At 46.5% G+C, this 6,303-nt stretch overlaps 1 protein-coding gene across 3 annotated transcripts in view; it reads right to left on the reverse strand.

The window, feature by feature from the left end:
* Nucleotides 1-2,116, reverse strand: part of UBAP1 (ubiquitin associated protein 1) — a 40,514-nt gene extending 38,398 nt beyond the window's left edge. For 2 of the 3 annotated variants that reach the window (XM_042452121.1, XM_042452122.1), the window contains exon 1: nucleotides 1,883-2,116. The gene's annotated coding sequence lies outside the window, so the exon portion shown is untranslated. The remainder of the gene's footprint in view (nucleotides 1-1,882) is intronic. The other variant, XM_042452120.1, reaches the window with a different exon arrangement.
* Nucleotides 2,117-6,303: the final 4,187 nt, after the last annotated feature.

Genomic DNA, 6,303 nt, shown 5'->3' on the forward strand with positions numbered 1-6,303 from the left:
AGTGCTGGTCATTACCTTTAAAGCCCTAGATGGTTTGGGCCCAGGTTACCTACAAAATCACCTCCTCCCACATAATATGTCTCGTAATCTCAGGTCCTCTAGAGGACACTTACTCCAGTCAGCCTGGACTAGGCTGGCAACTGTCAGCCAGGGGACTTTTTCTTCAGCCGCCCCAGGAATCTGGACTGACCTGCCAGAAGAGATTCAACAGCTGACTGCTTTTAAAACAGCATTAAGGATGTATCTCTTCTGGCAGGCCTACTCCGTCAATTATAAATGACCACTTTTTAACTGTGCATGTACTCTTATGAGTGTGTTTTAATGATTTTCTGGTGTGGTATTTTAACCGTGGCAAAGCCAGTGTGGTGTAGTGGTTTGGGCATTGGGCTTTGACTCTGGAGAGCGGGTTGGGATCCTGGCTTGGCCATGGAAACCAACTGGCTGACCCTGGGCAAGTCACACACTCTCTGCCTCAGAGGACAGCCAAGGCAAAAGCCCTCTGGAGAAACTTGCCAAGGAAGCCCCATGATAGATCTGCCTTGGCCCTAAGTCAGAAAGAACTTGAAAGCACACAACGACAACAGCAAGTTTTAACTGTGGGTTTATGTGTTTTAAGTGTGTTTTGTGTTTTAACATGCTATGCCCTGCCTTGAGGGAAGCCAGCCTGACGCAGTGATTTGAGCCCAGGGTTCGAGTTCTGCCTTGGCCACGAAAACCCTCTCCTGCGCTTGGACAAGTCACACTCCCTCAGTCATAAGTCAGAAACAACTTGAAGGCACAACAACAATATTTTGACTGTGGGTTTATGTGTTTTCAATTGTGTTTTGTATTTTATTATGTCCTACCCCACCTCAAAGAACGTTATTATTTCAATTATTTTATACTGTTATATTTTAACTATGGGTTTATGTGTTTTCAGTTGTGTTTTGTATTTTTAACACATTGTACTCTGTCTGGAGCCTTGAGAAAAGGTGGAAAAGCAATAAAATGTATCCTCCTCCTCGTCCTCCTCCTCCTCTTCTTCATCATGGCTTTATAATGTTGTATTTTCCATGGGCTTATTATGTGTTTTCCACTGCGCTTTGTGCTTTTAACATGCTGTGCCTCGCCTTCAGAAGAGGAGGGAAAGGAATACGATTTGTTACCATTATCATCATCATCTTAAAGGTTTTTAACAGTGTTTTTAATTGTGCTTTGTATTTTGAACACATTATTGTTCCCTGCCTTGAGTCTTGAGGAGAAGTGGGGGAATCATCATCATCATCATCACCACCACCATTACTATTATTATTCTTATTAGCTCCCCAGCTCCTCTATGTGTTTTAATTGGGTTTTGTATTTATAACACAGTGAGCCCTGCCTTGAGGAGAGGCGGGGAAATCATCCTCCTTCTCATCCTCCTCCTCCTCTTTTTATCATATCATATATTTATGTTATGTTTATTTATACTGTATTTATATTTATATTATTCTGTATTATAAGGAGCTTAAGGAGTGCTTAAGTACTGCGACAAGCGGCACAGAAAGGCACTTGCTGCTGCTGCTGCTCTTACCACCATTACTATTATGATTACTACTACTACTACTATTATTATGATGATGAGCTCCCTCCTCCTCAGCCCCTCCATGGGTTTCTAACGGGGTTATTAATATTATTATTATTATTATTATTACTGCTGTTATCATTTTCATGATGATGATGATGATGATGATTCCTATTAGCAGCAGGGCTTCAGCCCCAGGGAAGCTGCGCATGCGCACAGGGCCCTCCGACCGACCCCCGCACGCCCCTCTCCTTTCCGCCTGCCTCCGGAGGCTCCTTCCTTCGTCTCCCCGAGGCCTCCCTTGCTCCCTCCTCCTCCTCCGCCTCCTCGCTCACTCACCCCGCTCCTCCGCCCTGACAGGCGGCGATCCCTCCCGCGGCGGTTGCTGCTGCTGCTTCTCCTCCTCTCGCTGGACAAGGCCCGCTCACAAGGCCCGAGCGCAGGCGGCGGAAACGACGGCGGCAAGGAGCCTCTTTCCCCTTCGAGAGCCGCTCTGGCAGCAGCGGGGCGACGCCATTTTGTCTCCCTCTCTCTCACACACCTCTTTCCTCCTTCCTCCCCTCTGACGTCACGCCAGCCACGTGACGCCGATCCTGCCTCCTCTGATAGCGACGTATTGCGTCACGACGCAAGTCACGTGACGCCGCTCGACAGCGACGTCTTGCGCCATGACGTCGCCGACGCCACAGGCTAATCTGTTTACAGATGTCCAGATTCTTCCCATGCTCTTTAAGGGGACTTTTTTTTTCCGGACTCCATTTCCCAGAATCCTAAGCCATCGGCCAACATGGCTGGGGCTTCTGGGAGCTGCAGTCCAAAATCTCTCAAAAGGGCACAGTTTGGGGGAACCACTGAGAGGATCAACGTTTGGGAATCGCTAACTCAGTGGTCCCCACCCCCAAACTGTGCCCCTTTAAGAGATTTTGGACTTCGGTTCCCAGAATCCCAGGCCATCAGCCAACATGGCTGAGGCTTTTGGGAGCTGGAGTCCAAAATCTCTTAAAGGACACAGTTTGGGGGAGGCATTCAGATTCTGAGGCCATATAGCCATCATAGTTAATGGCCACTGGGGGCATGTTTATCACATTTGCAGATGACACCAAACTAATACCCAGAGGACAGGATCAACATTCAAAATGACCTGAATAGACTAGAAAGCTGGGCCAAAGCTAACAAAATGAAATTCAACACGGAGAAATGTAAGGTATTGCACTTAGGGTGGAAAAATAAAATGCACAGATATAGGATGGGTGACACCTGGCTGAATGAAACTACGTGTGAAAGGGATCTAGGAGTCCAAGTAGATGATAAGTTGAACATGAGTGAACAGTGTGATGCAGCAGCTAAAAAGGCCAATGCAATTTTAGGCTGCATCAATAAAAGTATAATGTCTAGATCAAGAGAAGTAATAGTGCCACTGTATTCTGCTCTGGTCAGGCCCCACATGGAATATTGTGTCCAGTTCTGGGCACCACAATTCAAAAAGGACACTGAGAAACTGGAGCCATGTGTCCAAAGGAGGGCGACTAAAATGGTGAAAGGTCTGGAAACCTTGCCCTATGAGGAAGGACTCAGGGAGCTGGGGGTGTTTAGCCTGGAGAAGAGACGGTTAAGAGGTGATATGATAGCCCTGTTTAAATATTTGAAAGGATGTCATATTGAAGAGGGAGCAAGCTTGTTTTCTGCTGCTCCAGAGAACAGGACCCAGAACAATGGATGCAAGCTGCAGGAAAAGAGATTCCAGCTCAACATTAGGAAGAACTTCCTGACAGTAAAGGAACACACTCCTTCCTCGGAGTGGAGTGGAGTCTCCTTCCTTGGAGGTCTTTAAGCAGAGGCTGGATGGCCATCTGTCAATGGGGATGCTTTGATGGAGAGTTCCTGCATGGCAGAAGGGGGTTGGACTGGATCACACTTGAGGTCTCTTCATACTCTTTGATTCTTTGGCTGAGGCTTTTGGGAGCTGAAGTCCAAAATCTCTTAAAGGGCACAGCTTGGGGACCACTGCTCTAGAAAACACGGAGTGGTCTACTGATTCTGAGGCCATATAGCCATCATAGTTATTGGCCACTGATTGTCCTGTCTAAACCACATCATTTCAGATCCTGATGGCCAGTTTGGACATGCTCCGATTCCTCCCATGGGTGGGGAACAGCCCCCCTATTTGCAAGGTGACTACTGGCAGCTCTCACTGGCTGACATTCAAAGCTCTTTATCTTAACTGAATAGTGGCATTCACCTTCCTCTGCAGTGTGACTGGCACGCTCCTCTCAGGTCTGGCATGCCTGCCACCAACATGACCAGACCCAACCATGAGACATCTTACCTCTGAGGTCATATGAACTCACAATGGGACAGGTCAGCTAAGCTTACAGGATGCCTCCGGTCTTCAGAGTTGAAACATCATGGCTGAGCTCCGGGTGTTGTGGCTTCTGGGTTTCGTTTTGTTGGGGTTGAACGTGAGAAGTCAAAACCCCGTTTCGGAGAAACCTTGCGGCCAGCACCTACGGTTCCGCCAAAGCGGCGCCAATCCAGGGGGCGTCAATCCAGGGGGCGACTGGTTGGCGGCCGTGACAACACTCCACAATGTCTGTGCCACATGTTTCTTTGTCATCAGTGCTCTCATGTGCACAAGGACAATCTTCTGCAACCCCAACGCAAGGGAGGAATGTCACACACAAAGAGAAGGGAGCCAGGGATCTTCTCGAGAAACCAAGGGGAGCAGTGTGGCGCACACCTGCGCTCTGCCCCGACGTGCCTGTCACCCGCCCACCTATACGCAGACCCAGCAGGCCTATGCGCAGCAACTGGCCTCCATGGAGCAAGACCTGGAGGCTTTCCTGCGCGAGGTCCGCATCCAGCAGCGCGCCTTGGGGGACATCGTGGAATAACACCACCCCACCCCCACCCCCAGAAAATATAAGAATTCAAAGCAGCTCACTGTTGGAAAGGACAAGGCAATATCAATCGTGTTTTGATGCCCCCTAAAAAAATGGGACTCAAAATGCCTCGCTATTGACAAAACCAGTACAAGCTCCACATCACCGTTTAGGAAGTTGCAGACCAGGAAATGACGGCTGGCCATTGATGAATGGGACAGAAGACCAATCAACAACTGACCAATAAAGATATCATCCTTTTGAGGTTTTTGTGATACTTTTTTTTCGGAGGGGGGGGGCACTGTAGAAATAATCCAGTTTGACGCCACTTTAACTGACATGGATCAATGCTATGGAATTCTGGGGATTGTAGTTTGTTGTGGCACCAGAGCTCTCTGACAGAGAAGGCTAAATGTCTCCCAGAAGTACGATTCCCAGAATTCCATAGCATTGAACCATGGCAGTTAAAGCGGTCACAAACTGGAATATTTCTGCAGTCCTAGCCAAGATGAAAGAGTGCAGTTCAACGTATTTGTTCTGGATTTGTGGACATTGGACACTGATATAGGCTGCTTCCAAACTGGGAATTGTAGTTTGTCGTGGCACCAGAGCTCTCTGATAGAGAAGGCTAAACGTCTCATGAAACTACAGTTCCTAAAACAAGACACCAGAAAGAGATTGAGGATCTGTAAAATGGCGGGAGCCGTTGTTTCATCATGCCAAGCACCATACTTGGGTTGCTACCATTTCACAGATCTTCACTCTCTCTCCAGCCTCTCGAACACAGGACTGTGGGCCCTTGGTATACCAAAATCCGTGGATGCTCGAGCCCTACGACAGACAATGGCATAATAAAATGGTGTCCCTTATATAAAATGGGATGATAGAGGTGTGCTTTTGGGAACTGACAGATTTTAAAATACATTTCCCAGCTGTGGATAGTTGAATCGGTGGATAAAGAATCCGTGGACAGAGAGGCCAACTGTCTCTTCTGGAAGGAAGGTGGGTTGCAATGATGACGAAGGCTGCTGCCACATTGCAGAATGAATACAGAATTAATGCAGGATGCCATGGTTCAGTGCTAAAGAATCCTGGGATTTGTAGTTTGTTGTGGTGGCAGAGCTGATGGCTAAATATCTTGCAGTACTACAGATCCCAGGATTGCATAGCATTAGCATCAAGCCATGGCAGTTAAAACCGTGTCAAACTGGATTATTCCTGGAGTGCAGATGCAGCCAGAGGGATTCCAAAGTAGAGTCATTGTTTTAGTATGTGAGGCTGCATCTGCACTGCAGAAATAATCCAGTTTGACACTGTTTTAACGCAGGGTGACAGGATGCCATAATTGCAAAGGAGGCCAAGGCACTGAAAAAATGTAGGGCATGCAAGAAAAATGTACAACATTACAAAATAAAAAGCTAAAAACACCAAGATACATATAAATCCGTGCTTCTTAGTCGTACTCAAAATTCCTCCCGAGTCCAAAACACACTGCAGAAATAAACCGGTTTGAAACTGCTTTAACTGCCCCGGCTCAGTGCTAGGGAATCCTGGGAATTGTAGTTTTGTGAGCCATTTAGCCTTCTCCATCAAGAGATGTCTGGTGCCACAACAAACTACTACTACTACTATTATTATTATTCAAAGATATAGCCGTGTCAGTCTGTATCATCAGTACTCAGAGAGGTCTTCTGGCACCTTTGAGAGGAACTGAAAGGAAGAAATTGACAGCAAATAAAAGAAATAAGTTGTTAACAGAATTAAATTGTTAGAATATTAAAATAGATTAATAGGATTACTTATTATTATTTATTAGATTACTTATTACTTATTGTTACTTATTATTTATCACTTTTATTATATTATTTATTATTACCTATT

This window comes from Sceloporus undulatus, chromosome 2 (assembly GCF_019175285.1).
Source record: "Sceloporus undulatus isolate JIND9_A2432 ecotype Alabama chromosome 2, SceUnd_v1.1, whole genome shotgun sequence".
NCBI classification, from domain to species: Eukaryota; Metazoa; Chordata; class Lepidosauria; order Squamata; family Phrynosomatidae; genus Sceloporus; species Sceloporus undulatus.